General features: G+C 34.5%; 1 protein-coding gene across 1 annotated transcript in view; it reads right to left on the bottom strand.

Annotated features, from left to right (window-relative positions):
• LOC120625843 overlaps nucleotides 1-13,454 on the bottom strand; it is a 54,318-nt gene extending 40,864 nt beyond the window's left edge. The window contains exon 1 of the mRNA XM_039893082.1: nucleotides 13,315-13,454. The gene's annotated coding sequence lies outside the window, so the exon portion shown is untranslated. The remainder of the gene's footprint in view (nucleotides 1-13,314) is intronic.
• Between the last annotated feature and the right edge of the window lie 1,289 nt (nucleotides 13,455-14,743).

Here is a 14,743-nt window from a genome sequence, read left to right as displayed (position 1 = left end):
TGACAATTCAGGTGTATGTCAAGAAAGACTGATAACGTAACAGGGTATCCTTTAAATATGGAACCCTGAAAATTATGTTTTGTGTTACAAAACGGTGTGAAAACTCCTATAAATCATTCACACATGAGAAATATGCTAACATTTCACCGATGATATCAATAAGTAGTTTTTATTGTTATAATTATTCTTCAATTTATCACTATAACACCCATCAGCGGCCCTCTAAAGAGCACGGCTCTTGTCTCATGCTCGCTTTCACTATACCTAGGCATCGTGTAAATCGAATTCCTAATGAATTAGGAGATTTCTATAGAAAAAAAAACATTTTATCAACTCTTATGTGATAACTATATGGGAACGGTTGATGTATGCCTGGGAATCTCCTAAGATTAGGCGTGACCTATTTAGGCATTGCCTTGTTAGGCGTTAGTGAAAACGGGCATCAGAATGTGCAGGGTTTAACCACACGCCTTTGCATTCTATATGGAGAAATTAGGCATGCCGGTTTCATCACGATGTTTTCCTTCACCATTGCTAAAATTTAAAACGTACATTACTCCGAAAATGTAGGCACCGGGGATCGACACCTACCCCTAGAAGGAAGCCGAAGCCCTAAGCACTAGGCTATCACCGCCTTGTTTAGATTAAATGATGATTATATGTAATACTTACAGAGCTCAAATTCTGAGGGGATATATAATATCGCATAACTTCGGAAGAGTTTCTTTCTTTAAAAAGATTTAATTAGCAGTATTATATCACCAGTCTGCAACAGGTTTTAGAATATACCTTTCGCTAATTTTGTAAACGGATACATACATTTTATATAGGGTAATCTGTCAGCGCTTAAGAAATAGCTGACTGCCTTAACCTTCGTCGAGACGACGATATATCAAAGCGACATCGCACTCGATATTAATGATCCCTCGGACAAGTTAACGAACCCACACGAATGTGACGTGAATATTTTCGGGTAAATGATGCAACTTCCTTTACAAGTAATGTCCAATAAAGAAAAGTTAATAGGTATATTTCGTTGGACGTTATTTTTAAAGTGGCGTCATTAACTTATCTTTCATGAAAATATTGGAAAAATTATAATAACGCCGTAAATCAGAGCCGTAACTTTTAATTAATTTTCTGATATTAATCGCAAATGACGCGATTTTTAACCAACCCGAGGCAAAAAGAGTTTGATCGTATAAAGAGTTTGTTTTTAAGAGATTTGTCTATCTGTATGACGTTTCTTAACTTGTGGTTGTTGATGAATCTCTGTGTAGGTGTTCAGTTTTTTATGATTAGCCTCCTCAGCAGATTCGCTGTCATCATCATATCAATCGATGGACCTCTATTGCCAGGATACAACAACTGGTCTTTTGTAGCAATTTTGTCTCATAGCCTCATAATCGTCCCGAAAGGCTTTCGAGCTCGCTTGATGCCAACTGCCCTCCCAGTCTTCCGACGCGACGCTGTGTTTACCGGTTGCCTTCTGTAGTTGCCAGTTGAATTTCTGAACGCACTGCCACTGAAGCCAAGCAACTCGTTGATCCGTTGGTAACTTCTACGGATCTCCTTATTTATATATACTAGGCCACTTAGATAGCAGATATATTAAACGATCATATTCAGAGTCATAACTGACAACACGTACTTTAGCTATTAAATCAAGGTTATGAAAATGTCACCGTGAGACATTGGTTCCTTTAAAAAGGCTCTTTAGTTCTAGATATAATTTTGTTTAAGATTTTATATAATTGATCATACAAGCAGATTGAGCACCTGATGTAAATTGGAAAACCATCGGTTTTAACGGAGTAATAAGTCCCACAAAGAACCGCCTTGTGTCCATCAATCTGAGACCTAGGTGCTATAGGCATAAGACCTAGGCCTCAGATTGATGGCCGGAGTAATTCCAGGCACATGAGGCCTTAGGAATCACTCCGACAACCACGTTCTTTAGACTGGAACACAGTAATGCTGCTTGGCAGCAGAAATAAGCTTGGCTGTAGTAACTCCTCGGATGGGCTCTCTCACATAAGCTCGAGATACCTACGGATACTAAATTTTACCTTCCAATAATTACATACCTTCCATGTAGATGGCAAAGCTAATTCTCTTAGGGAGGTAATTTGCACATAATACCTGTCGTAACAATACACCGAGCCCAAGTTACGAGTTTATCGATAGTTAAGTCATGTTAGACGAGTTGTTGACTGCCGCAACTTCCGGTTCAGCGTCGATACGTCAAAGCGACACGCCATTCTTTATCACTCCATTCACATGTCAACGAACTGGCTCGAACGTCGTCGGGTAAATAGCGCTATTTTAAAAATATTCCCCTGCAAAATATGAAACCTTTTCTGGTTTAATAAACATGAAGCTTCATTTTTATAATCCTGGATGTTATTTAAGTTTTTGCGTTATGTTGACTCCAAAAAGTCCCGCTTTTACGTATGTTCATTAAGCCACTTGTTTTCATGTCTGTGGATAAAATCGTACATTATTTTATTCGCTCTGTAAGAGTACTTCTGGAGTGAACTTCAATTAGACTCGTTACTTTGATGCTTAGATTATTTATAGTATTTTCATACATATATTATCATAGGCATAGATAGATGTAGTCTGGGATCACTTTTATCTTTATGCGTTCTCATTAATTAGTAGTTCAGCTATTTGTTACTTGTCATTCTCATACTTTGTCAGCGAAATCTTCAGCTGTCTAAGGATATTTTTAATTAATGAATAATTAACAGTATACTTAAAATTTTGCCTGTTGTAAATCAATACTAATGGACCATATCATATAAAGTATATTAAAATTACAACACAAAATTAAGTACCTAAGGTATTCGTCAAAAACCCAAACATTACGTACTTTACTTACTTTATACATACTAAGGTTTTTGTCAGTGGTTGAGATATTTCGAATTACAGAAAATTGATTATTTCCTGTGCGTTCAACTTTATTGATGCAATACACTAGTATCAATAACGGTATTATATTCTTTAACAGGCTGATTGGTCTCATTCCAATTAGTAATTAGGAAGAGAAGTTACCTACTTATTTTTCAAAAATCCCTGTACTTGTAACATAATATACCCTGTACTTGTAATCTAGGTATGTATCTAGATCAAACCTTAAGTTGGACACATCATCTGAAAGAGGTCAGTAGAAATACCTTTGCAGCTTTGGGTTCTTTGCGTCGCCTTCGTTCTTTTCATCCGATTCCTACCAAAATTATGCTCGCATAAACTCTCCTCCTTCCCATTATTGATTACGCTGACGCAAGCTTTGTTGACTTAACTGAAGATCAGTTAAATAAGCTTGAGAGACTTTAAAATACTAGCATCCGGGTCATATTTGGATTGCGCAAATATGACCATATTTCCCAATTTCTCTCGTCTCAATCCGACTTCGCCGGAATTTGCATATTCTTTCTATTCTGTACTGTATCTTGTTCCATCCTTCTACTCCTGTTTATCTCAAAGAGAAATTTGTATTCACAGGGCCTCCTGAGGATGCTCGCTCTACGAGGAGGTTTATCCTGAAGGTGCCTGGTCATAAGTCCTCTTTTTTCCAAAAATCCTTTACGGTTCAGGCCGTTAATCTTTGGAACGCCCTGCCGTTAGAGATTCGTGAGGCGCAAACGATCGGCATTTTTAAGAAACAAGTGAATGATCACTACTTGTCTGTATCGGCCGGGCATTGATGGGAATTATCACTGTATTCTAATTTGTTTATTTCGTATTCTACATCTTTTTGAGGGTTCTTTTTTGTTATTTTTTTATTTATTTTTTAAATATGTATTTATAGTAGCGTATTTGTATATATGTATGGAATATATTTTATATTTTTGTACATATCTTTAATATGTTATGTTTAATATGTGCTATGTTTTATGTTTATTATATGTTAATTTAGTTTTAAATCCTAATATTTACTAATGTTTGTTGTACCACCTACTTATTTCTTATAGCATTTTCTTGTATGCCTTTGGTTGCCTGGAAGAGATCGCTATTTAGCGATAAGGCCGCCAAATTGTACGTTCTACCTTATTGTGCTGTTGTATTTGTATCTCTGTAAATTTTCTCTGTGGTGTACAATAAAAGTGTTCATTCATTCATAATATTTTTTTTATATTTATTTGCATAGAGCAACGAACTCGAGTTCAATTTTCGAATGTATCTTCTTTAGATTCCTAATAAACCAACACTTATGTTGTATTTAAGTAACAGTTATTTATATTTATAGATACAGGTCATCAAAAAGATCACGAGAACCATACCGTAATTTGGTACCGTAAATATTGCCATTCAAACATAAAATAATATAAGACTCCATACAAATATTTCTAAAAGTTCGCGTCTGCTTTAACAAGTCTAATTTTGATCCATTTATTTACAAAAGTCTAACAAGAGCTCGTTATGCTTATATAAATTGCGTCCCCAAAAGATTTTAGCATTCCTTCACAAAAAAAACTCGTGATAATAAGGGGCGTACAAGTGAGGGAGGAAGATCTTTGAGTGATATTATTATACTATCCAATGTTCGCAACTTTACTATTCATACTCTTATTAATAAAAAAATATACTACGACAATACACACATCGCCATGTAACCCCAAAGTAACCGTAGCTTGTTGTGCTGTACTAAGTTGACTGATGAATATTTTTAGGCAAAAATATTCATCAGTTATTAAGTATTTGTGAATAATATACATAAATACTTATAATATGCAAATTGACACACATACACTGAAAAACCTTCATGCTCATCACACAAACATTTTCCAGATGTGGGAATTTAACCCACAGCTTTGGTTTAGAAATTCAATATTAAATATGGTTGTTTTCTTTACGTTTTGACGCACCTATATTGTATATCATGCGGCAATAATCCATAGATCGAAAAATCATAGATAATAAATTTCTTTACGTTACCGTTACGTACCAGATAATCTACTGAAACGGTTTCCTGAAAAACTATTATTTAAAATTTTGAAGCAATACGAATAAGACAGTAATAATTCGACGGAGTTTAGGGACGCATGTAGTTTTAGAGGAGGGTGTATCTGGGCGGATAGAGTTACAGCAAAAGCGTTTCAGTGATCTAGCCACCAGGCTACCACATTCAGACATATCATATAAAACGTTAGCAAAGAGAATTTGTTAAGAAAGACGAGGTCGGCGATTGCTTGATGTGGTGTCGTAGGCGAAAACTGTAATCTCAGAGCTACCTATGACCATGCCATACTCCTAACATTACGTCGTCCTTCCTTACTTACGACTTAAAACGCTAAGATTTGCTTTAAAATTTTACTTTGTAGAAGCTACTCGTGTATTTGATTGTCACAAGCATGCACATTAATAAGAAACTGAATTGTTGTCCCTGCATCGTATTGTCTATTCTTCCTATTACGCGTGTCAACTATAAAATGGGTTGCCGAGTGTTGTAATTGGTTGTAATAATATTTGATTCTTCCCGCTCTGCCAGCGTGTGCGTGCCAGGTCAAATCTTAGTGTTTTAATTGCAAAAAAAAAAATTGTATCTCTAATATCTTCCAATGTTTCTTTGTGTTTGGCTGCAATAAAGTTATTCTGCATGTGCTAACTAAATATCTAAGCGATCTAAGTACCTAAAGGAATATATACATACACTAGTGGACCCCACCAGCGCCATCTGTCAGGCTGATTTGTGAATCTAAACCATCCAGGGTGCCACCCAAACGCATACAAAAAAAATCATTCAAATCAATCCAGCCGTTTAGGAGAAGTTCAGTGACATACACACGCACACAAGAAATATATATATAAGATACATAACGGAGGACGGGCAGACCGATTTCTGTGGTATTACTACCGTTCAGTGCGTTCAACAACCCGACTGCATAACGTGGTGATTATAGGCCAACCCACCCACTATTTGGACTAAAGGCCTCCTACCTTTAGGCCAACGTAGGCTACTGATGATGATGTATCGCCCTAAGTTAAGGTTCGGTACAGAAGACATGCATTGGATAACGTGACACAACCGATTCTGCAAAACTATATTATATTATTGTTCTAAAAAAACTTATAATTTATATTTCGGAAAGGTTTAATCGGATAGATAAATGGTTGCAAACATGTGAAAAGTTCTAAACGAAACAAGAAGTAAACTAATACAAAGTTTCGTTTTACAAAGAAGTTTGCACAATTTGAGTTTTGAATATTAAAAAGAAAGTTAAATGGAGTTTCAATGTTACAGCCGATAGGTTTTACGTCTGAATCGTTTATTATACAGAGTTGAGCTGCTATTACTTAGAATGGCGGAAACTTTTCTCTAAGATGAAGTGGATAAAGTAAATTATATCGATTATTCGATAAAATAGCGGTTTTTCGCGAGAAATACTAAATTTCAAGTCATCGATTAAGTTTCCTTGGGTAAGTTTAAAATGGGACCGATAAAGTGGAAAGTAAATGTTATACATATTTAGCAATACTTAACGTATTAGCCACTCGAATTCCTTACACATAGGCCCCTCTCGTATGAGCTGGAATTTTAATTTTTCAATATCTAAAAATCTAAATTCAAAATTTTCATTGATTTGGGCCTATTTATATTCACTTTTTTCTTTATGTCAAGTCAGTCTGTTTTGAGGGACTCTACCATTGTTTCAGAAGGCAGATTCTACCGAGAATAGCTGTCAAGGAACTCATCAGATTGCTCGTTTTAAACATCACTTTACAGTTTACAATTTATAGAATTTTTGTATCTTATGAGTCATGGCAGCTAATCGGCCTGCCTTCAAGCAGCGTTGTCGTTAAGGAATTCACCAATTGTATAAAAACCACGACGACAACATTTGTAAACCAAGCCAGAAGAAACGATAATCTAATTTAGAGAACCTTACAATAATTAATAGCATGTTATCTAATCGCATGCATAAGTTTAAACAATGTGTTAAATAAACACGATTTATTAAATTTATTTAATATGTTTAAAATAGTTTGCTTTAACTATTTACTTAAAAAACCCCTACGTATTCAATACGTAGCGCATTGAAAAATTCGCAATATGGGAAAATATCTTTTTGGAGCACTGGGCTGGTACACACTCATTCACCAAGTGCTCAAGAGGGTCCTTACCTTAATTAAGAGATATGTCTGGCCAATTATAAATAATAAAAAGTTAAAAAGTTAATTGTTACTAACAATAAATAATTTCATAATCTTACTGCGATCGAAAGGTACGGAATTTTAACAGAAATAAACAGAATTATTATTGACAACTGTTGCGTTCGCTCGTTTCACTTTTTCTAAGTTAGGTCTATACTTTTTTATTATTTCACTATAAGTAAGCCCTGGACTGTAATCTCATCTGGTGGTAATTGTTGATGTCGAAGATGGTAGAGAGCTAACCGGAAGTATGGTAGTCATACCCCAATAAGTATGGTATTCATAATAGGTTTCTACACGACACATCCTTAAAAAGCTCCCGTCATCCTTAAAAACGTATCGCATTATAATAATAATAACAAAGCAGTTAAAAAAAACCGCTAACCCGCATTTGAGCAGCGTAGAGATTCCAAGCTCTATGTCCCTCAATTCTAGAAGAGAAAGTATTGCAGTAAGATATTAAAAAGCTGAAGATAAGGATGATGGTATAAAAGAAGGCAGCTGTACAAAAGGAAATAGAGATGAGTTCCATATACAAGGAAGGTTAAACTGCGCCTGTTCATTAGAAATTCTCTCAGGTTTACGTCGAAGATGACTATCAGTATTTTCACTTCCCTTTCCGGAAATGGGCAGCTTTATTTTATTACAAATCTATGCAAATTCCAACCGTGACTCTCCTGATACGTTTCACTACAACTTTTCTACACGCCAGACGTGTTATCGATGCCAAATTGAGCCCGTTTTGGTTTTTAAAAATAAATAATGTGTATTAAGATATTCAATGAAAACTTGTGGCTAGTATATAATCTTAATAAGAAAACGTTCATTTTCCCGGGTTAAAAGGTATGTGTGTGTGTGAGTTTCTAGGTAGGAAGCTGTTAAGCCGTGATACATAAGTAACAAATTTCATTTTTTTTTAATCCAATGGGAATGGCCCATAGGTAAATGTATTTATTATCAGTTAGGTCGTATTATTTATTTTCAGTTTGCAACTGTCTGATACGGAACCCGCTGGTATGACGCTCTTACCATTGTATTTCGTTTACACTGTTCACGCGTGTTTATTATGTTGTTTCATCTCATCCGTCTTTTTGTTCTTACAAAACATATTTGACCTTCCCGCAAGAAAATATGAAAATATGGATTTATACATCGGAATAAGTTACTTCGAACTTTAATCATATTTAATTTAATTTAATATTTAAATTGCATTTCAAAACTTTTAATTTACTTCGGGAGTACTAATACTTGATAAAAATAAGCAACTCCTCAGAAAAGTCAAAAACAACGTCAGAAACGTCAAAAATTAAGTATTCTTACTTAAAATTACTTATTATTAATTAATTTTTGATGTTTTTTCAACTTTTCCTGAAAATAACGCGGAATTAGGTGCCTATACCTCATGACATGACAACAAAATATGTTATGTGGAAAATAAATAAATATGGCCGCAGACTAAAACAAAACCAAATGATAATGACTGATGACGTTCAGTATACGTTACGTATTTAGTTAAATGCATGTAATAAAGTGGTAGTGCAAGGCGTTAAATGCATTTAAGGAATCAAACCAATTTATTTAAATTAAATTAAAAAATATTTAAATGAGTTTTGGTGCAACTCAAATGTAATCTTCCAGTTAAAGTTTTATTTCAAGCTTATAAGATATAATTATTTTTAACTACGTTTTATAACATAGTAGGTATAGTATGTGTATATTGAATCATATAAAAATCTTTTTTTTTCTTGCGTGTCGAAGGATTAATAAACGGTGAAGATTTAATTAAATGCAAAGAAGAAGAAATAATTACAGACTTTATAATGGTTGTACATTAATACCTATTTCAACTTCATTCCCGAATCTGTTCAAAACACCACAGCATTTAAATGAATGTACCTACCTAGTAGACGCCGTAATATTGGTGGTCCAATGCAATTAATTAAAATAAACTGCGTTAATACTTTAAAAATAACGTTGCAAAACAGAAAACTGGTAAAATCAAGAGACAATGTAAATTTTGTTCCCCACGTAATCCATGAATATATCATCCAAATTAAAAACACATCAATAATATTCGCGTTTCACATTAAAATATAAAGTCGAAAATATGGAGATGAAACCGAAGAAGTATAGCATGAATATAAAAAGAAAAAGATGGTTTTGAATGTAGGGAGTTATAAATAGTTTTTCTGTTAGCATGCAAAATAAAATACATAAAGTAATGCAAACATTCTTTAACGTTAAAGTATTAAATTCAATGAGATAAAAAGAAATGTAGATGAGTAGATTTCCGTGACGTGGCGATAGGACCAAAGAAAAATAACGTTTATGTTTTAAAAAGTCAAGACAGATCCGGGAAAAAAAATATTTTAATAGAAAACTAAAAGCAAGGATTACAAGGAAACACAAAAGAAAACACATTTAAAAAGTTTTTAAGTACATATCATCCTACAGACAAAATCGTACCGCCAAGCGATTTATCGTTTCTGCACGATGCCGATTGAAAACCGATTAGAGGTATAGATTTTATAAAACTGCTATAATCATAGGCTAGCCTGTAATAGAATTTTATAAAATTACCTTGAATAAAATATTAATAATAAGTTCTAAACTTCTAACATAGTCGTTAAATAAAGATTAATCTTTAACACTTGCAGATATAATTACAGTCACTTTAGATAGTCCGCTTAAAATCAACACTGAATGTACCTTCTAGACAGTCATTTAATATTATCTTTGAATTAGAAGCTAACATCGTAGCTATTATTTTTAAATTTTCACCATCATGGCTTTTTTGTAATTTTAGATGGATTAGAACACTTAAAGAAAGCCTCCATAGATTATTTTATTAGCTTTTCAAGGGAAACAAACAGTAGGTACTATTAGACATAAGAATACCGTATATTTATATAACGTAAAACAATGTAGCTTCAACTTTAATTGTTAAGTTTTGTCTATATATATATCTGAGGAATATCCACACTAAGGTGGCACATTGAATACAAAACTCAATTTGTATCACGTCTTTTACATGAGTTATAATTTTAAGGTTTAGATTTTAGGACGACAAAAAACATAAACGCTTTTAAGATAAAGATAATAATAAAGCACTCTTAATACCCGACTTAGTACATACATCCGGCTTAAAATGTTTCATATCTAATTTTCATTGTTATGCGTTATAATATGCACAAATTCCAGCATGAGACCGTGAGATATCACATCTCAGTGCTTTAGAAGACAGGGCATTTGGCAATGCTCCTGACATCCCGAGTGTTCACAGGCAACGTTACTACCTACCTAATGTCACGTAACAAATGCTGGCCTGTGCTCCTCCATAAACATGTAGTAGGGTCCAGATTACGCAAACAGACTCGTTATCAAAGTTCCACATGAAGCGAAACACCCACGTGCAACCTAGTTCCGCCTCACCAAAACTATCGAAGAATCTAATCTCATCTAATCATAAAGATCTTCACAGTTCATCATCATTATTTTTGTGAATCCATTAGCGGCACACTACAATGCATGCAAGACCCTGCTAATTCTAAAAGGATACCCCTTTTCAGTAGGGTTTGGCCCGTAGTCCACCACTGATCAAATGCAGATTGGTACACTACTACTACTGCTACATAGCCTTCTGAAACGTGGTCTCTCGTACTATGGACCTCATAAGAAGGCTCAGAGTCACTCAGCGAGCGGCATAGCTTAGCGAGTTGCGATGCTGTAGTTGCAATGGGTGGGACACATATCTCGAAGAACCGACAAACGTCAGGGTCTTAAGTTGCTGGAATGGGGACCCGCACTGATAAACACCGCGTAGGTTGGCCCCGAACAAAGTGGACAGATGACATTAGGCGCTGGAAACAAGCGTGGATTTTGGAACTCCCTACAAAAGATCCATGTCCATCAATCGGTTGAATTGTTGATGATGACATGCCCTTGAGAACCTAATGCAGGAGTCTTAAGCATTTCACACAAGGTTTTTTTACGATGTTTTCTTTCACCGCTAATGAAAGTCATATTTGCTTAAAACTCCGAAAAGTTAGAGTTACGTGCCGAGATTTGATCTCGGTCTCGCCACAACTAGAGCCAAAGTCCTAACCATTATTACCGCTTTCCGCACCGTTACGTAGTTCTAATTTATACCTTAGACATATGCGTAGCGCGAAGATTTGGATAGTGGATTTGTTTGCCTTTAGTTTCCATTTTCCTTGAAATCAAGCGTGAATAGTCATCTTTTAAGTCAGCGTATTGTGCAAAGTATGTGATAGCAGCAAGTTTGTATACTTTTTTATTTTTTAAGTTGAAAGTGCACTGCTGCGATAGCACTGAGGTGAAGCGACATACTGATCTCGAATTTAGGGATACATAACAAATGCGATTAGGCTACTACACGATATAAAATTACGACAATAATTGATAACAGTTGGCTCAGCCACGGTAAAAAATCGAGCCAAACACATCTACGCCTGCAGAAAAATTCCTTTGCCCTGAACTATATCACGTGGCTGCTCGCTTGTTGACTCAAAAAAAATTTGCTTCATTTTCGGCAATGGTCGGGCAAGATTATCACGCACGAGTATCGTCGAGCAATCGCCCAATCTAGAACCTGCGTATGCCGTTAGGTTTAACTTACATTCAATATGGGCTATTACTGGTTGCTAAAAAAAGTTAGTATATTGTTTAATTGATACTGTTAATGATATTTATATGCGGTATTTGCTTACGTTGATGGTTGGAAGTAAAAAGATCAATTAAACAATAAACTAAGTTTTTTTTTCATTTTACTATCAGTAAGCCCTTGCCTGCAAGTTCATGGTTCCTGGTGTTATGTGATGATGCTGTGATGACATTAACCCAATTCAATTAATCAGTTTCTACGTGACATCGTGTTGGAAAACTAGATCGCCGAAGACCAGACCAGAGAAAATTTCCGTCTCCATCTACCAACTTATAAGACCACAGAAAGTAAAACAATAAAAACACGTTACAAATAATTTATTAATTCAATGTTTCAGAAAACCCATGATCCGGTTATAATAAGCCTTAACAAACATAATGCAAACAAAGATAGAAGAGATACATATAACTTCGTTCCGCTTTTCCCCTAAGTCTTTGTCCGTGATACCTACTTGATCTTTCATTTGAATGAGAAATATCCACGTGTACAACCTTTAATTTCCAACTGGGATTTATTCGTTAAAGCTGCTTTATTTTTATTGGTATGAGGAATCCAACTCCCGTCATTGTTTTTCTTTTTAATCCCGCTTTGGATATCTTAATGTCGATTTTACTGAAAGGATTCTGAATGTATTACAGAAAGCGTCTGGTGAAGCGTTACCAATGCATTAACACCGGGCTATATCAGAGGGAAATTTTAATTGAAAAGACACTACTCTGTATTTAATTTAATTTAATGTATATATCGAAAATCATCAAATTAATTCTTTTCCATGATGATTTTCACGGAATGTTATCATTTCGATTCAGTTGTTGTTTTGAACTAACTATTATTATTGATAGTTAATATATTGGAAAATTAACTCTGCAAATAATAATGAATATTATTATATTGATGATCACGACTGCTGTCTTCCGTTAAGCTTCGATTTTCGTGATGGAATGCTACGCCGGAAAGGTTAAAGGTTTGCTTTACCGCGATCTATAATTTTGTATAAATAGTATAGTAGAGGGCTTTGGTTTTTTTTAATGTTTAAATAGTAGTCAAAAATGAGAGCGGTTCACCTCATGTTAAGTTTTTTTCACCACCAATTACAAATAATCACCGAAAGAGCCACCACAGAGTAACCAGGTTTCAGGAAATTTGATCCACTCCCTGAATAGCTCCAAATCGTAATTTTGAAGGAACACCATAAAAAGGGTATGGTTCTTAAAATTTATAAATATTAAGGTTATATTAAAAGCACCACTTTTCAAAAATTTTTCACACTACTTGATCTTTATAAATTTAACGTTTCATAGTCTATAGCTTCAATAAGTTAAACTACTTTGAAATAGCAATAAAATATCAAAAATAGTTTTTTTTAATCTATAGAAAAACAAGTTATCAGAAAAGTTAAAACTTCATTTAAAAAAAACCATTCATGAGTTAAAACTTTTTACATTAATTAAACTAATTTAAATTAAACTTACCCTATGAAATGTTATCCAATCCAATATTATTTTCTAACGATACAGTAAAACAGTTCACAAACACACAAATAAAACAGTCGGTTAAATATAATCACTGATAACGGGAAACAGTATCAAATTGACGTAGCTCTACCAGTGGCGTTACGACGTAGCGGACTACGCGACACAGGCGCGCGGAGCCAGTTCTCGTAGGCAACTAAGCGGCGCGGACTGGCCGATGCATAGCTCAATCACAGGGAAATACCGAGCTGAAACCATAATTTTATCCTTTAAATGTTATATTAATAACATTGCTTAAATGGATATTAAAAGCATCGCTTTAATGAAAACAATAGCTTTTATTTTTCGTTTTAACCTTTTGCGAAAACTATTAGTAATTGACGCTAAACGTCAATTGCCAAAACTACATCTGTGCGATTAGTTGCATATCGTAATGGAATGCCCTTTCAATTTAGAATAAGAAACTTACCTATTTTAGAGGTATGTAGAGGTATATTAGGTATTCATCTAAAACGGTAATTTTTAAGAACATGTCGCTGATTGCTTACCTTTCTTATTTTTAAAGGTCTTAATAAAATCTCTACAAATAAAGATTAGATTTTTTGGAATTTTGTTTTTTTATTGGTTTTTATAAGGCCGTTTTGACTGTTGACAGAGTGAATACAAGTTCACTGGACATAACGCCGTTGCAGTGTATTCTCCCTCAACGTACCACGCCAAAAGATTTGTGCTTAGTGCAGCTATCTTCGTAAGAAAAGAGTAATTGACGAAGTGATGCCTTTCCCAGTCGTAGAAGAATATAATCTAGAATCGATTGAAATATTACTAAATCTTTTTCAACATCCTATAACCTTGGAGAAGCCCATCGTGGAGCAGGCTGGAATAGGTTACGTAGGTACAGTTAATTCACAAATTACAAAGCATTCTCGCCTTTATGTGCGTGCTTGTATATGCATGAATGCTATACTTCTGCATGAATACATTCCTAATATTATGATCTACAAAAGCATGAACAAATACTGAAAATTGGTCAAGGATTTTTAAATCATTTGCATTTATCCAAATGATCCAAAGGTGCTATACCTTTTTGACTTTATTGACTGCGCAATAAATAATAAGAAGAGCTGGTCTAAGGACTGAGCCGCGGGAACTTCTCGACTACATGAACTTACACACATACATGAAAATCGTAAGAATGCTTCTAAAAAAGGTAAAAAAAAATAATAATAAACACATTGAGCTTACAATAATAGCTTAGTAACATATTAAATCAATGAATAAACCAGAAAAAAATCCTTGTTATAATTAGCTTGATCGATAGATTCTAGTTGTTTGCCTGAGTTTTGTTATTTTCATCGCAATTTCTAAAACGCAATTTAAACATTCACCCCTGGTTTACTTTTGCTAAGACATTTTAAAAGGATTGTGT

The sequence above is a fragment of the Pararge aegeria genome, chromosome 8, assembly GCF_905163445.1.
Source record: "Pararge aegeria chromosome 8, ilParAegt1.1, whole genome shotgun sequence".
NCBI classification, from domain to species: Eukaryota; Metazoa; Arthropoda; class Insecta; order Lepidoptera; family Nymphalidae; genus Pararge; species Pararge aegeria.
Note: the sequence above shows the minus strand (reverse complement) of the source record. Positions and strands in the feature narration are given on the sequence as shown.